Genomic DNA, 19,409 nt, shown 5'->3' with positions numbered 1-19,409 from the left:
TTAAGTAAAATTTTACACAATATCACTCTTAGATCCCAAAGGGGAGAGCAAATATGAGGATGAAAATGTTATCGTGTCTATTCTTGCATTGTTTGGAATAATACAATTGGTTTTGTTGGTTGATCAAACAATATCCTAAATGCTAAATTTACATTCAACTAATTGTTGTATTGTCGTTTGGATGATTATTCCAAGTGCTTGTAATTGATGGTAAATTCATGGCCGGGGTTTATGATGACAAATTGCGATGGGGATAAAGAAATCTTTTCCTGGAAGGTCATATTAGGGCTGAGTGCTTTGATTATGCTTGATTCTTAAATGATTTAATTAAGGAAAGGTTCTTTGCACGAGTGGATCACCTCCATGATTGCACCACGGATCAACCTGAAAAGGCACTGCTCAATTCATGGACCAAAAGTCGAGTGGTGAAAAGGCCAACCATGGGAATAATGTTTCACTCTTAGGCAGCTTGCAGGTCAGATGGAGCTCTGGACACCCCTTGCCAAGTCCGGAATGGAGTTGAAGACCTCTATGGCCCCAACGGCTGTGGTGTTGGAAGATCTTATTCTAGATAAAGGATGGAAATTGTGGTACTATGTGATTTGGACCAGTTACTTATACAGGGCAGAAGGGACATATAATTTCTCCTATATGGGTAGGAGGAAAAGATTAACTTGAAGATAAGTTAAGGAACTTGTTTATCAAAAGGACTGCTTGCTCTATTTTCATGTCACTGCTATAAATTACACAAACGAACCATGTTAACTAGAAGGCTTAATTAAGGAAGCCGATTGTAAATGTCACACATAAATGTGGTAGGACCTAATTAAATAACTAAAGAATTCCTATTGAGGGAAGTGGGTGGATGGAACCCCCAACAGGTTTGCCTTATGGCAGGGTGGTCTTAGAGATGTGGAGGCTTCTCACAAGTCTTAGACCCTTAGGAATTGTTAGGTTACAACCCCAATTCATGCCATTTTAGGAGACCACATGGGACTATGCCCTACAAGTAGAGCGGTTGAGCGGCGTATCCCTCTCATTTCCCATTCTCTTTTAACCATGTGCGGCATGGATTTCCTTTGGCTTGGGTATCTCTGCGTAAAGAAGGATGTCCAAGACCGATGCTAGAATGTTGTCAGGAGACCTTGACCACTAGGAACCCAAATTTCGGGTCAATCCTAGTGGGTTTGGCCATGAACATTCTGTTGCAAGGCGGACTCGAGAAACCCTAGGAGACAAACCCCGTAACATTCCAAGGGAGTATCGAGTGGCGTCACATAGATTCATCTCTTGATGGACCACTAAAAACGTGCCTTGATAGCTGATAGGTAGGCATGTTACAATTATCTCCAATCTTGCTAAGCAAGGTTTGTTTGGATAGCAAGCTATCTATTGTTTGGAAGTGTTCTTTTATAGAGATTTGATGCTTAAGAATTTACACCGAATACTTGCCAATGTTTCCCATATGCTAGGCTTCTTTATAAGCTTTCATTTCCATCTAGTTATTCCAAATCCTTAAAGTTTCATCTTTTATAATGTTTGAACAAAGTATCTATTCCTCCCTACTATTTTGTAGCTAGGTGTAATTAGTCCCATCCTCATTCTTGAGGGAAAAAACCTTTTGAGTGGGGATGGAATGTAAAGAATGAGAATATAATGATAAAATAAGAAAATGCCAACTACAATTGTTAGGTATAAAAGGATGTAAGAGGCTATTATTTTTCAATGATTCATTAATACAATTATATTCTCTTCATCTTACCTTCTCTCTCATAGTTTCTATGGCTTCTCTCACCTCTCTATTGTCTTTGTAGTTCTCTCCTCTTCTCTCTCTTCTACACTATCTTCTCTCATCTCTCATCAATCCTCTTGTTGAAAAGTGGTATCGAAAATATAAACAGTGAGAATATTAGGGAAAAATAAGAAAATACCAACCACAAATGTTAGGTATAAAAGGATGTAAGAGGCTATTATTTTTCACTAATTCATTAATACAATTATAGTCTCTTTATCTTACCTTCTCTCTCACAATTTCCATGGCTTCTCTCACTCTCTCCTATTTTTCTAGTCTTTCTCTCTCCTTTTCACCCATTATCTCTCTCCTCTTTTCTCTCTCTTTTGAGCACTCTTCTCTCACCTCTCGATTCTCTTCTTGGCATAAACGCACACATATATCTCTCTCTCTAATGTTTCATAATAACCCTACACACACACACACTCTCTCTCTCTCTCTCTCTCTCTCTCTCTCTCTCTCTCTCTCTCTCTCTCTCTCTCTCTCTCTCTCTCTCTCTCTCTCTCTCTCTCTCTCTCTCTCTCTCAATCCACATCATAATCACCCTTATAGTCTCCATTTTTTTGATATATGTATGTGTGATCGTGATAGCATCTATGAGTATATGTGGTGCATAAAGTAGTTTCCAACACCATCAAGTTGTAATATTATATCAATAGGTCTTTTCTATTCTAGTTTTGCAATGTTTAAGGGCCTCTTTTTGTATAACTCTTAAGATATGTATGCATCAATGGGGAGATAAGAAAATGTACTAACATTGTACACATATTGTGTGTGTGTGTGTGTGTGTGCGTGCGTGCGTGCGCGCGCATGCGCGCATGCTAGGGACTCCATACCTAGATTCTCCTAGCGGTTTGTGTTGGGGTTCTTCCAGTGCTTCGCACTAGTATTGATCATTTGATGTTTCACACATAAGTTTGAAGTAGAGGTATTTGTATTACTTACACCATTGTACATCCTAACACATATCTCATTTGGCTTTACACATATAAAAACATGCTTTATTGATGTACCAATATTTTAAATGTTTTTTCAATATGATTGTAGGATGTATCTAATACTAAATCAAGAACATTGTTCAAATTCATCATATAAATTCTTCTTACATATATACTTGTATACAAATTTGTAAACAATATCCCTACACATAGTGATACTAAAGTTCCATAAGTATATACATAATACAAATAATAATATCAGTGCATAAGTATATTTATGCATAGTACAAATAATAATATGTGTATCTAAATCACATGGAAAGATTGAATGAAGTTGAAATTAGACAACTTTCGCATGTGATAGATTCATTGTCCCATATCAATTATTGAAAAAATAGCTTACTCTTCCAAAATATAGTTTCACTTTTTTATCATCTTCCAATTCTCCTTAGCAATTTCTTGACTTCAGTATATGTAGAAAGAACTTAATAACATTGTTCACATTACTCACAAAAATTTCATTTGCACATATATCCCAAGCATAAGAAAATTCAAATGAAGAAAAAAGTATGTATTTTTTGTGTAATAGAGATCCATTATCCTATCCTAAATCAATCTCTTTCTACTTGAGTTCTTGAAATGGGACGTAGGTCACACAATGTACGATGATATTATGCCACCTTCCATATGAGACTGTGTTGCAAGTTGTGACATGTCAGGATTTCTTACCACACATTTAAAAAAAGAAAAAAATAGGAATAATAGTTTTAAGTTAATATATTTTATGAATTAAATCAGTAAAATGAAAATTGTATAGGTGTTACCTAGTGTAATGATATGCTAACCTCTAGTATTGGTAGACCAATCAACCACATTTGGATAAAATTGATACAAAGTAACAAAGAACGATAAAGCTTGGAACTTCCATTTACTCCAATCATTTGGTATTTTCCTAGTGTGTGAGTGGTATATACTATAATCATCTTGAGTTTGTGTAATAAATTAATAATGTAGTGATAGTGAATATACTTGAAAAACAAAATCCCTACATATAAAGGAGAGTTTCCATTGGTGAACACATTAGTTTGTAATCTCTTGATTACCCTCACAAGAGATCTACAAATGATATCATTTGTTGCTAATGGATGTGGTGCCTCTTGCAACTACATTTGGTAAAAATGATGTTGAGATGGCAAGCTCAACACGTATGGACATTAATGATGGACCACCTAGTTAGATGGGTCCGCATGTCTACACTTAGTATTGAGTGGTCATTATGACTCTTACATGTCCACTTACTTATCCCTTATTATATTTGGTTTATTACACGTATCTATATTTGGCATCGTTATAATGCCAATCGACTAGTATAGTTCATTATGTACCATTTGACTTAATAGGCCACTTCCCTTTATGTTGTATCTTGTTTACACTTTGTGTACATTGAAAAGTGTGTGAAAGACAAGAAGAAACAAAGCAAGAAAACATTTTGGCTTTCATCTCTCTTTGTATGTTGTTGAGTGAGCTTTTTCTTATGTATATTGTATGTATTCGGCCTAGTAACTTGACTAAGCCCCCCCACCATGTGATTCATGATATGGTATCAAAGCTACACCACTGACACTGTTGAGAGCCTCTCCTTCTTTATTTTCACAGTCTCTACCTCCTTCTCTACCCAGCCCCTTCTTATCTATAGTCTCCTTGACTTTTTGTGTTTCTTGTGTGTAGTTGATGAGTATATACTTGAAAATTTTTGTTCTTACATATCAAACATGCTTACTATTATAATAATCATTGAAAAGATATCACACATATGAAAGAAAGGAATGTTAATTTAGTGCTATTTCACAATGCACTCTCTTTTGAGTGAAACAATATCTTAAAATTAAATATCTTCTACATTACCTTGATAAATTTATCATCATTAAGATAAATAAACTTGACCAATCACCCACCAACCACAAGAATGACTATTATCTTGATGAGAGCTCTACAAATAACAACACAAAGAAAAATTAAACAACTTATTTGCGGTTATTTATGGAATCAAGTATTTTGATGTATTTGATAAAAGTTTACCACAACTTGTCTATACTTCATTTGTGTAAATGAATCAGAAGGAATATGAGGCTTTTTTTAAAGACCTTTAATTAGTATTTTTGTAGCTCTATATAATAAATAAATAAAATTTAGAGTACTTACGATACATAAAAGTTCAAATGATCAAGGAGCCTTGAAAAAATTCAACTTACATCTTAGCATTTCCATGTACTCATTTCAAAGAATTGATTTGAAAACATGATTTATCTACACAATCTATGGTAATCAAGCTCCAATGAGATCTATAAATAATCATAGGTGAATAATTTAGCATTATAAACTCTTTTCAAAGTAGAAGAAATACCAAACAACTTACTTTTCATGATATGGAATCATAACAAACTCTAAGGTATCAAAATCAATTCTATTGAGCCAATGGTCAAAATGCATTTGCTTCAAGATCACTTAGCGTCATGTAGTGGGAGATTGAGGCATCAAGAATCTCAACCTTTTGTTGTATACAAAAAGGGAGTTTATGCATCATACACCTATTAAAAGTAATAAAATAATGAGTATATGAAAAAAAAATATTATTAATAGAAAAATATCATTCTTAAGAACAAACAAATTTAGATATATTATACCTCAATCCAACAAGAAGGATGGAGTCATTTACTTCTCTCCCCTTATCCTTAAGGATTTGAACACATTTTGAGTCCAAAAAATTAATATAATTCCTTTTGTCTATGTCACTAGGCAAGAATCAATATACACGAAAACATGATGGGTTGACCCTATCAAGCATGTCAAAAAGCTCATCCTCTAGAGGTCCTAGTTGCTCTGGTTTTTTTTATTCTCTTTTCTTCCTCTTATGCTCCTTTCATTTCTCTACTTGTTCCTTTGTAGCCTTTTTCCTCCTCCTCATGTCATTTTGTATCTCTCTCATGTGTGACACCCTCCTCTTTAGGGCATGTGTCCTTATTTCTATATGGTGGCACATTAAGAATATTATATGTATTCTCATATGTAAGAAGAACAGGCTCCAAAACCTTGGAGAATCTATATCTCAATCTTCGTAAGATAATCATATCCTTATCCATAAGTGTCACTCTATGTGTATGGGCAGCATAGATATATGCACCTTGGAAAAATTCAATCAAGAAGTTATTTGTAGCCTCCTAGATGTAAATAAGATTACTCCTTGTCCACCTAAAGCTATCGAGACTATGCCTATCACATATCTCCCTAACCACTCTCTGGAATGGTAAGCTTGCAACTACATTAATAAGAGATTTCATTGCCATTCTCATTTCCCTAAGACATCTTACACCTTGTAACAACCTTCTTTTATGCTTCTTTGGTAGCTTGGATGGCTTAGAGGATTGATGGATCTTCTTAGCAATGTTTCTAGGTTCAACCTTCTGCTTCCTTGCAATAGTCTTAGTTCTAGCTATACCTCAATGAAAGAAAATGCAACAACATGATAAGAAAACTAGTTATAAACAAGAAACTAAATACAAAACGTATGAAATGTGAAAAAAAAAGTGAAAAAATGAACCCCATCACTAAATTCATGTTTTACATGAGAGCCCAAACTATGTACGAATAACTCGGATTGCGATTATCTTTTCATAAAAGATAGTGATCCATAGAAGAAAATATGAAACATGAAAAGATACAGTTAAAACAATGAACCCAACTACTAAATTTGTGTTTCACATGACGACAGAGCCCAAACTATGTATTAATGTCTTGAACTACAATTTTTTTTCATCAAAGATAGTGACCCGAAGAACGAAAGGAAACTGATCTTGCATTTTACATGACAATGTAGATTAATATATGCAAGTCTTCCTAATTGCTTTAGATTTTACTTTGGATTATGAAATTCTTCCAAAAGAGGTGGTTGATCTTGCTAGTTTGCTCTTGTTGTATTTCAATAGCAATGGGAGGATGAAAATAATTCTTTACTAGAGAGGCTCAATTTAAATTACGAGTTAGCATTGTCATTATTTATTAACATGATACTTGATAGAATTTATAATCATTGATCACTTTTTTTAGGCCTAAGAATAGTTCTCACATGAGAAAAATAGCTTTTAGAAATGCAAAATATTAAGCACCCATTTTTTGGGTGAGAGATATCATTTTTGGCTCAAATTTTGAGAAAAAAGACTCTATTATTAAATACTTTTTTAGGAGTCTTTTAAAAGTAACATCTTGTAGTCATCAACCATTTTCATTCGTAATATTTTCTATCTCTATAAAATTAAAGTTAGGCTCTCGTGTGCTGCATCTAAGGCAAAGGCATCCATATACAACCGAATCGAATGTTGTAAAGTGGATATACCAACTCATTTTTACTCATAAAAAATAGAATATGAATATTTAGACCTTTGCCTACCATTTTTTCAATTATTATTGCATTTCATCCCATCAATAGGTCTATCAAAGTGCTTGTGAATGTATCATATGGAACGCGAACTTAGCAATGCTGTTGACTCCTACAACTTATAAAATCACCTTTCTTACGTCAGGCTATTGGATCTTGACAAAAAGTTTGATTTTACTCAATGTGATTGTGTAACATAGAAATTTTCATTCACTAAGCTATTGCATATGAAACAGGATTAAGTTGCATTGTTGTCTGGTGTCTTCTACTAAACTCACACTTCACATGTCAGGGATTAGGTTTTTGGCATACAATCTAATTATTCAAAAATTTTTACTAGTAAGGGACATGCTCTCATAATTTTTATTTTTGTAATGTTTAGGGAGGTCAAAGAAAAAGTTTTCCCTTGATGGAATGGAGCAAGAGGAGGTTGAGAATAATTGTGACGATGATAGGATTTTTGATTTCCTACCAGAATACGTGAAACTCATCCAAATTTATGTACATTAGGGAGATGCTTAATGTTTCTTTTGATTTGCAAGACCTACTGATTTATCATGATGAGAAACTTAAGGAGTATAGAGAATTCTATTCTAGACATGTAGACTCTCTTAAATGATAATTATGTCCATTTTAATGATGTGATGAAAGTAAGTAATGCTCCTTGAACAACTTTGATTACTAGGTATTGTATTATTGACAAAGAGTTTAGAAGGCATGAAATAAACTACCTTTTTCATAGCGATAAGAGGTCTTGCTCTTATGAAGGTGGTTATAGAAAAAAGAGCAAGACCTGAATCAAATGATTATGCTTATGGCCAACATGTATAAGCTGATGGTACACTTGAATCAAATGCTTATGCTTATGGACAATATGTATATGTTGATGGTATACACTATGATCTACATGCATCTTATGAATATGAACAGCAACAACATGCAAATGAATATGAGTAGTATGCAAGTACATCTGGACAGCATGTTAATGCTTATAAATATGATGCACCATATCATAATGCAGAGTATCATTCCATTGAACCTTGGCAGTAGAATGGCTATTATGGACAACATGCTTATGCTTATGAGCATCCACCTCTTCAGCAACATAGTTATGATTATACTTGTGAAGCTCTCTTAGTTGAGTAGCCCAGTTCTTATGGATGTGACAATAATGGTTATGCTTATCAGTACTCTTCTAGCTTTGATCAACAACAAGTTCATAACTACCATGGTACCCCATATCCCAATCAGTTCATACCTCATGATTACTCAAATGTAATGATGAGTTCTTTTTCAAGTGCTGAGGATGAAGAAGAGAACAATGAGCAAGCTGAACAACAAGATTTGGATAATGAACAACGTGATCAACAAGAGGATGAGCAAGAAGACCAAGAAGATGTACAAGCCCAAGAAGATGTGGGCTACTCATAAAATAAGAGTTCTTAGATGTGCAAAAGAGGCTTGGCATTGAGATGGGGTATGAAGAGACATTGAAGCAACCATCATAGGAGAAGCCAAAGAACTCAATAAATCTCTATGATGAGAATCTTCTAGAAGATGATGAAAACCCAAAGGTATTAAAGATATTTCCAAGATCTTCCTAGGCTTAATGTTAGGTATTAAAGATAAGTGACATCAAGATTTTCATCAATTGACAAGGAAAACTTTTTTATTTCTTATATAGATTGAAATTGAAGATCCTAATAAGTTTCTTGGAAGAGCCAAGGGCTCTAGGATTGAAGCTTGAAAAAAGTCAAGGACTTGGTCACTATATTGGAAGCTTAAATAATTTAAATAATCAAATTGTTGCAACTTATGACAACAGATTCTCAAGCTCTCTAGGTATTCCAATGATGGATTTAAAAGCTATTTGCAAAGTTATTAGATATGAAGTTTTCAATAGAGGAGTTAAGAATATGATTTTGGTAGAGAAGGAAGAAGCCATAAGCGTTTTTGGCTACATGCTTGGTTAAAGTGGGTCTAGAGCTAGATACTTTGGAGTCCTTAGCTTATATTTACCCTCCCATAAGTGAGAGATGAAAAATATTTGAAGCTTCTCCCCAACTATGTAAAGCAAGAAATTTTGAAATGTAGAGGTCTTATTGAGTGGGATGAATCCAAGGATTCCTTTGCAACAACAGAGATAGGTTGAGATATCCTAATGAATCAAGGGTTTCTTGAAACCTATCTTTTGCCTTCCCTTTATTTAGCTTGTAACCATTCTAAAACCCCTACTTTGCACAAGAGTTTCAATATAACTCTTTTTTCCGTGTAATCATTTGTATGGATTTTGCCAAAGATGATGTAATGCTGCATGACGTGGTTGTATCTTTAAGCTTGAATTTATGCCAAATTTATCTATAAAACCATTGAAAGACCTCTAATAAACTATTTTCTTTTACTCTTTCTCCTCCATATCTTGTGTGTCTAAAGTATTCTATTCTTGCTTGATAATGTGATTTTTCTATGCATCGGGTTGTCCTCCAGATAGATAGACTTTCACATTGTTTGATAAAATATGGAGCATGGTTGTATAAAATGTAATATATAATTAAAAAATAAAGAGAGTTAGCTAAAAATCTTATATGAGTTAGATAATGAAAAAATATATCAACTTCTTACTACACAAACATAAGAACTTCTGACCATATAGTGAGTGAAATGTTGATCACCTCAAGCTTCTATCATTGCCTTTTTGAAAAGGTTCAATTGATCTTTGAAGCCTTTCAGATCATCATCTTTTGAATCATTTTTATTGCAATAAAGGAATATTCTATCTAGTGCTTTCCAAATGGATTTTATATTATGAACCTGTCCATTATCAGCATGATCCTTAAGTACATTATGTAGGGATTTCCATGGATTATATTTAATGGTTGAACCCCCGTATCTTGTTGATCTTGCCAAGCTCTCCATGAAAGCCTAGGAACCTTCTAGCCTTGACCCCACCAATAGATGGCTATTTGGGGATACAATTTTCATCCTTGAACTTTTGAAGATATGGTCTAATAACAACATTACCTACATACAAATCAACTGCAGATAAAACTTGCTCAATCTTTGTTATATCATCTTGTCTAGTTGATAAGGGTTTTAGCTTCCAAGTAAACCCTATGTAAAGATGAACGAGCTTTTCAATTATTCTACAGAGTACATGAAGTGTACATATATCAGCATTGGCCAAAGAAATATCTAAAATTGGCTTGAATTATGGGTCTTTAATATGCATGGAGGAGACTCTATTCCAGTTTCTTGAGCTCAATTGTGCACATGGGGATATGTAATATAGGTAAGGACATCTAGACATTAGGGGAGTTTTGAGGTCTCGAAAATGCCTTGTAAGTGATCTTACAGAGAGAAAATATTTTTAAAAATAAAATTATTTTTAAAAATTTTAAAAATATTTTGATAATTAAATATATAAAAAATTAATAATAAGTCATTGTCGAAATTTTTTTATAGTCACATCAAACCTAGAAATCTAGGCCGCCATAAAGGTGACAAAGGTTGTCATGAGATGAAGATCTTACTCATCCTCATTAAAGTTAAAAATAATATTTAATTTGAATTTTGTTTAACATTTGATTACTTCCCTCCAGTCTCACTCTCTTCTTTCTTTCCTCTCCTTACTAGTTTCTTCTCTATTTTCCTTCTTGTTTCTAAATCACATAGTTTTTCAATCGAATCTTCTAATTACATCCTTAGCTATGAATTAGTCATCCAATGATCTCTATAGCTCTAGTAAAAGACCTCTCTATCATCTTCATATTGAGTTGGATAGTAAGTATGAACCAATAATGAAGAGAACAAAATCAATTACTATTACATAGTCTACGAAACTTATACTTAGGTTTAAAGGAAAGAAGAATCTTGATCTTTGGTTAGATGGCAGGCTATATCCTAACACTACAAGGGAATGGGACAATAGCGACGGCCATTTGCGACGCAAAATAGCGGTGTCACTAAAAGCGTCGCTATATGTGTCGCTATTAGTGTCACAAATTCTATTTGCGACGCTAATAGTGATGCATATAGCGACACATTTAGTAACGCACATAACGACCCTAATTTGAGAAAAAAGTTTCAAAAACCCAAGCGTGAAATTTGCGAAAAACATTTGTAAGAAAGAATGGAAGCAAGAACTTAAAGCTTTGAGAGGCAAAGGGAGAGGAAGAGGAAGAGAGAGAGAGAGGGGGGAGCTCATCACCACCGTTGTTGCCGTCATCACTGTACATGAAGAAGAAATAGAAGTACGCAAGGAAGAAGGGAGGGAAGGTGCGAAGAGGAGGCATAAAGGGTTCCATCTTTAGGCCTTTCAGGTAGGTACATTACCTCTTCTTGCTTTAGTTTTATGTTCTTTTCTTTTCATTTTTTATTTTTCTTTGCAAAGAGATGCATGGAAAGAGAGGGAGGAAGGGAGCGAGGGAGGAGAAAAAAGGGAGAGGAAGAGAGAAAGAGGGAGAGAAAGGAAAGAAAGGAAACAAAGAGAAAGATAAAGAGAGAAATGAAAGATGAAGGGAGGGAGAGAGAAGGATGAGTGAGAGAAAAAGAAGAGAGAGAAGGCTGCAAAGAAGAAGAAGAAGAAGAAGAGCATAAGAGAGAGAAAGATAGGTACGAGGAGAGAGAAATACTAGAAATGGAGAGAGAAAGATAGGAAGAGAGAGAGGGAAGACATGGAAGCTTGGAGAGCAAGGTGAAGGAGAAAGAAGACTTGTATTAATTATCTAATGATAAAAAATTAAGTCTCTCTCACCTTATATACCAACTAGTGTAGCTAGTATTTTCCTGTTATTAAGTTTCCCTCTCTTACATTCCATCCCCACTCGAAGGTTTTTGCCCTAAAAAACAATTTGGGCACGTTTGGTAACTGGGAGGGGCCGATCAGAGTACTACTCTATGGCATTATGACAAGGGTATACTGATGAATGAAGATGTATTATTGTGTATGATAGGTCATAGGGTATGTACGATACATGGGCCTTATTGGAGAGTTATAAACATGAGTTTTGACCCAAATATCTAGAGTAAATGCGGGCTGCAGACAGTGGACAGCAAGTTGTTTACTACAGGACCATGCTATAGTGAATCTGTCATAACTTTCTGTGGGAGGCTCCAAACGAGGTGTGCTATACATCAAAACGGAGCTCTCGAGAAGTACTTTCAGCCCATGTATGGTGTGCATTGTTTTTTGTAGCACAGAATAAAATCTGCTTTAAAACAAAGTGGTGTCTGCAGCCAATCTGGGAGAAAACAGGGCCATTGTTAGCTAGATTTCAGCCAAATCTGCTTCTAAAAGGTATGGGAACTCTTCCAAAACTGAAGCTAGCCTCCAAGAAGCTTCCTCGAGTTGTGAACCTTGCCACTTAATCAAGTATTTCATGATTGAGCGAGAGTGAAGCCTCTTTTCCCTTTGTCCTATGACTTTTTCAGGAATGATGCCTTCTTCATCTATTGGTGGGAGTTCCTCAACATAGTCCACTGCTGAGACAATGAAGGGCTTCAACTAACTCACATGGAAGACATTATGGATCTTCGTAGATGGGGGTAATGCCAATCGATATGCCAAGTCTCCCACTCTCTTGATAATTCGGTATGGTCCATAGAACCTGTGTGCCAACTTATTGTTGGACCCATCTTTAAGGGAGGCATATCTAGACTTAGGCACTTTCAAGAGCACCAAATCCCCTTCTTGGAACTCCACATCCCGTCTTTTGTCATCAACATAAAGCTTCATTTGATATTGAGCTCTCTTCAAGTTAGCTTTACACTGCTGAAGTAAGGCCTGCATTCTATCCAATTCTTCCTTGCTTTGTGGATTTATTTTATCATTGAAGATAACCACAGGAAGGGGCACCTTGTAGCCATACAAGGCCTCAAAAGGTGAGACTCCAATGCTAGCATGTGTAGACTTATTATAGGTAAACTCAGCCAAATACAACCATGAATCCCAAGCATGCTACACATCATGACAGAAATGCCTCAAGTAAGTTTCTAGCCATTTGTTAACCCTTTATGTCTGACCATCTGTCTATGGATGGTAAGCAGTGGAAGGGGCTAACTAAGTGCCCATAAAACTGAAAACTGCCTGCCAAAAGTTACTCATAAACTTAGCATCTCGGTCATACACAATGACCTATGGTAAGCCATGTAATTTGAAAACATATTCCATGAATTGGTTGGCTACTTGAGAAGCATTATACCGAGTCTTTGTGGGAATGAAATGGGCTGCCTTTGTGAGTCTGTCCACAACTACATAGATGCTGTCCCAACCTTTCTTGGTCATCGATAGGCTGGTAATGAAGTCCATGGTGATGTGTGTCCACTTGCCTTCAGGCATAGGCAATGGTTGAAGTAAACTAGCTGGTTTTAAGGTGTTGTCCTTATTTTGCTGACAAGGCATGCAGCCCAAGACAAAGTCTTTCACATCTCTCCAAAAGCCCTTCCAGTAGTAAAAGATTTTAGCAATTTTGTCATAGGTCTTAAAGACTCCCAAATGACCAGCTATAGGGGCTGAATGCATCTCCTGCATGATTTTCTACTTGAATGGGGAAGCATGAGGGATGGCAATTCGGCCATTATACCATAAAAGCCCATTTTTCAGCTGATACAAAGAGTTTTCCACACATTGTCCTTGCTGTAATTTTTGAAATACATTGCTGAAATCAACGTCTAGCATGTAAGCCTCCTAAAGCTCACGTATCCAATCACTGTGTAACTCCATGATAGAAAAGACTTTACATGCCCACATCCTAGACAGGGAATCAACCACTACATTGTCCTTCTCACGAGTGCGGGTGATGTCAAAGTCATAGTTCTGTAAGGTAACTACCTATCTCCTCTGCTTCGGAGTCAGATTTGACTGAGACAAGAAGTACTTGAGTACTCTATGGTCGCTTTTCACTCTAAACCAACTGCCATACAAATAATGATGCCATTTCTTGATGGCATGAAGGATGGCTAGCATTTCTTGATCATAGACCTTCATAACCCTCTCATTTTCAGCTAGCTTTCGACTCTCAAAAGCTATGACCCCATGTTCTTGCAACAAGATTGCACCAATTCCTCTCCCACTGGCATCACACTGAATGGCGAATTCCCTAGAAAAATCAGGGCATACCAAGATAGGGGCTGAAGTAAGCAAATCTTTCAGGTGATTAAAGCTTCTATTTGCCAAATGCATCCCAAAAAAATGCTTCTTTCATGAAGCCTATCAGTGAGAGGGGCTTCAATAGTGGCATAGTGGCGAATGAATCTGCAGTAAAATGAGGAGAGACCCAAGAATCCTCTCAAAGAGGTAGTATTTGCAGGTGTGGGCCAATCTCTGACACACTGCACTTTCTTCAGGTCAGCTCTAATGCCTGCCTCACTGACAATGTGTCCCAAGTACTCAACCTTAGTCTGCATGAACGAACATTTTGTCTCCTTAGCAAAGAGTCTATGGTGTATAAGTATATCAAATATCTGCCTCATGTGCATAAGGTGAGCTTCCTTTGAGCGGCTATAAATGAGGATGTCTTAAAAAAATACCAATACAAATTTGAATAAGTAAGGCTGAAGTATTTTGTTCATGAGGCTCTGAAACGTGGCTGGTGCATTAGTCAAGCCAAAGGGCGTGACCAAGAAGTGATAGAGCCCACGATCAGTCCTGAATGTAGTCTTTATCTCATCCCCTTCACGCATGCGTATCTCATGGTAGCCGGATCTCAAATCAATCTTTGTGAAATACTTAGCTCCCTTCAACTCATCTAACAGGTCATCCACCCTAGGAATAGGGTATCTATTCTTGATAGTGATCTTATTCAGATCTCTGTAATCAATGCACATCCTGAAAGTGCCATCTTTATTTTTGGCCAGCAAGACATGTGATGCAAAAGAGGATGAGCTAGGCTCAATGAATCCCATATCTACTAAATCCTTGACTTGCTTGGCCACTTCTTCTCTTTCACATTTGGACAACCTATGAGGGGGTTTATTGACCGGCTTGGAGTGGGGCTCCAAATCAATGGAATGATCAACTGCTCTCTTGGGAGGTAATGCTGTAGGTAACTGAAACAAGTCACCATACTCCGCAAGTAGAGCCTTAAGGGCTGAATTATCATGCATTTTTCAGGACTAATCTGCATTTTCCTTGTTTAATTGCAGCACAAAAATCTGGGAGCATTTCTTGAACTCTTTCTTGAGTTGTTTGGCTACAATAAGCTGAAATTCACTATTGTTTTTAATTCCCTATAGGTGAACAAGCTGTCCAACCCTGAAAAACTGCATGTACAGCAATGAAAAATCCATGGAAATGGTGCCCAAAGTTTTCAACCGATTGCAGCCCAACACAATGTCTATCGGTCCCATATTGAGTGCAATCAAATCCACTTTCGGCTCATAATTTTCAGCAAGCTTAATAGATATAGCTGGGCATACATGAGTACTAATTTCCTCACTCCCATTGGCCACTTGCACCCTCATTGGTTGCTGTAAATCAGAGACAAAACATTTCATCCTGTCCATGACTGCTCTATTTATGAAACTGTGTGTGCTACCACTATCTACCAAGACAAATACATCTTTCCCATGAATCTTGCCTTGAAGACGAAGAGTGTTGGGGCTCTTAGATCTTGTCCAAGCATCCAGGGAGATAGTATAAACAGTGCCAGCAGCACGTGAACCATTCTTATCACCCATATTTACATCTACATGACCGTGGGGGTCAAATGGAAAGGTGTCAGCAGCCAGCCGGGTCAAAGAATTCTTCTTGCCCACATTCCTCTTCAACCTCATCATTTTTTATCGTGATTGCAAAGGCACTTGCATCCTCATGATCCTCATCAAATTCATCAAAGACTAACATGCTATGTACCCTTGCTTTTGCATTCTTATAAGCACATTTAGATGCATGCTCGGCTGTATACTTTTCCCCGCATTTAAAGCAAATTCCTTTTTCTTTCCTCTCCTTGTAGAGGTCCATCGGGATAGAGCGTTGACTACCAAAAGCTGAACCATTTTTACCTTTGATGTCCCCTTGTCGATTTTCAGCTCTTCCTTGATTTGCAGTCCTGAAATTACTGTTTTGCCTAGAGGCATTAAAGGTGGGGTATGTGGGGATCTTCGGGGTGCTAAATGGCATATTTCCACCACCATAACCTGCCCCAAACTGTCCAGGCCTTACAGCACTTTTTTACTGCCCAAAATGTGACTGCATAGGTCCTCTTTGCTGCCCAAACAGTGGGTGAGACGCCCGTCTTTGCTGTCCATGCTGGAATGAAGCATCTCGGTGGTACTTACGAGAGTATCTCTCAGCCAACTCAATAGCTTTGAACAAATCTGATGGAATTTAGGCTCAAACATCAACTGAGAGTTGGGGATCTAAATCATAAATATACTTGTGAAGCTTTGCATCATCACTAATGGACTCAACATACATTGTGAGATTGAGAAATTGGTTTGTGTAGTCACACAACGTCATCCCACGTTGCTCTAAGCCATACCATTGCCTTGCAAGCTTCTCCTTCTCAACCAGAGATACAAAGACTTGAATCATAAGAGCTTTGAATGCATCCCAAGTATCAACAAGCTGCTGATTTTATCTCTTTATGTAGTGCCACCACGTGTGGGCAAAGCCCTCTAAGTGTATCGTGGCAAAGTGTATCTTTTGATCGTCATTTCTTGGCATTATGTCAAAGTAGTCTTCAAGCTTCGAGAGCCATTCTTCTAATTTAGCCAGGGAGGACTAATGGTCATTGAACTTTGAGAAAATGATTTTGTCTCTCAACTCCCTTTCATGGTTGGGGGGCTGTCCCATATACCCAAAGTGGGGTGATCCATTGGGCTGCCAAGAAATGACCCATTGTTTGAGTAACTCCTTCCAAAAGACGGTTGAGCACGCATAGGTGTCATGGGCACGGGTGGTGGCTGAGAGTTAATTCTCATCCCATTGTTTGTGGGCTCCTCATGCCCTTGTGAGGGCTCTCCTTGCTCAAAGCTAATGTTGGGAATGCCCGCTCTTTCCAAAATACCTTGGGTACTTGCATAGGCCGCATTCACGGATGGGATGGTCACTCTTTCAGCTTGCATGCTTGGTCTATCCTCTTTTTCCTTGCCTTTTATTTGGGAATCCATCCACATTGAGAACTTGGCTGCAAGTGCTTCCATGGTAGAGGTCATTTGGCGCATCTCCGTCACCATTTGAGCTTGACCTTCCATTACTTCCCTATGCCTCTCCACATGTCTAGTCTCGTATGAACTGAGGGTATGATTGAGTGCACTAAGACTTCTCATGGAGTGAGAGAGATCTTCCTCTTCAATCTCAAAGTTCATGTCATCCCTCAGGGTGCGGGCATCCATAATCTGTTGATGAACATCTTCATTTGCTTTGTTTTTCCCCCTGTTACCCGCCATGTCTAGGTGCAGTCCCGTGAGACCACCTGTCACTGTTTTGGCTGTAACTAGAGCCAGACAACTCCGATTGACCTACTTTTTTTGTTCAAAATGGAAGCGATGCCTTCTTCAAGATGAGCATAAGCATGGGTTCCTAGGTTTTATACAAAAAAAATTATAATCAGAAATGTGGGACTGTTCTGTGCAGTCTAGCACCCTGTCCACAGCTAGGAAAGGCTTGTTTTGGGCTATAGGTATTTGGTATGCTCTAAGTGGGTATCCAAAACTGAGCGGGGTTCTTGGCAAGGCCTGATAGTACTCTCCAAGGTCAGCATCTCAATTATTAGGAGTGGCAACACCTCTGCAAATGCAAGCAATTTCTCTACAGCACCCTGAAACAGTCACAAGAGGGCTGAAATTGGGTCCCCTTCTATTGCACTGTGGGATTTACTGTTTGCTTGGCATCATACATCACTTTAGCATCCCTTAGCATGTTTGACATCGCTTCAGCATTACTGAGCATAAGGGTAAGCATTCCCATGACCATATCCAACAAGATAGGCTCTCATACATGCATAACCACTGCCTTTACTGCATATATGACTGCATAGGTGTATCCCATGATACATATATCCATCTTCAATCTAAGTGAAGCAATACATTCCCATAAATCATTGCATACATAGCTGCATGCGTATCTAAAGATACGTTTGTTGAAGTACAACCATACATCCCATGCACACAAGAGTGTGTCATGCCATAGTCATCAAAATTTCAATCATGCCAAGTCAATTTCTCAATTTCCCAAGAAATACCTGCACCTGCAAATGAGTTTTGGGATCCAGATCACCAGGAGGTGGGCAAAGTTTCCCCCGGGCCAGGTTGTGCACCCCTTCAGGATCTTTGATGGCAAGGGGGGGTCACCTCTCTTTTGTCTTGCCACCTCGCCTGGCATCGGGCTTTTCCTCACTTGGAATATACATGACAGACATTTATTAATTAAACACCCAGCATGAGATGCATTTTAGGAATGGAAATTTTAGGCTTTTCATGAAGTGCATGGAATTGGAATTGGGAATAGGGATAGAGAGCTTACCGGCAGTGACTCATTGCCAACTCACCCTTATACAATGGATTTATTAATCAATTCTTGGCTCAGCCAATTCACAAGAAGCCAAGAGGGTTATGGGTAAGAAAAAGTATAATCTCAATGAAGTTTCAGCATGAATAAAATCCATTCCAATGCCATAAGATCAAATGAGAATGACTGAGATTAATATTCAGCGTGCATACAATGTTTGGGACTCCTATTACCTACTTGGACTCATGCATCCTCTCAAACAAGTGGAGAGGATTCAACAAGAGGCTTAATGGGAGAGAATGAGAGCCAAGAATCGGTTACCTTGTGTTGTTTGATGAAGATTGCAGCTACTAATGCCACTTTAGTCCTTCATGAGAGCTCCAATTTGATCACGCATGCTCCATAGCTCCATAATGGTTGTGCTCCGTCAAGAAGAGATGAATTCAATCTTGGGGAAGAAGGATTCTTCAATGGGGGAAGGGCATTGCTTGCATAGACTGATCAAGAGAAGGATTCCTTCCAAATGAGCACTCCATAATGCCTTCTCGCTTCCAAGAAGCCTTCAAATCTTGAGAATGAGCTCCAATGTGGTTGTAGCTTGGAGATAGCATGGCTCAGGACCTTCCCATGAAGAGCTCTTGATCAAATTGAAGCTCTACTTCCATAGCCATGGCTACCCACAAATGCATGTCTTCAAATCTTGCTTCTAATCGTCTTCCCGTGCTTCTTGATGGCCAAATCTTGAGCTAGGCTTGAAGAGTGAACCCTCGGGACCAAGAAGAGACCAAAATCTTCAAG

The sequence above is a fragment of the Lygodium microphyllum genome, chromosome 2, assembly GCF_053477565.2.
Source record: "Lygodium microphyllum isolate KBCC chromosome 2, Lygodium_microphyllum_v1.1.10, whole genome shotgun sequence".
NCBI lineage: Eukaryota > Viridiplantae > Streptophyta > Polypodiopsida > Schizaeales > Lygodiaceae > Lygodium > Lygodium microphyllum.
This window is presented reverse-complemented; position numbering follows the sequence as displayed.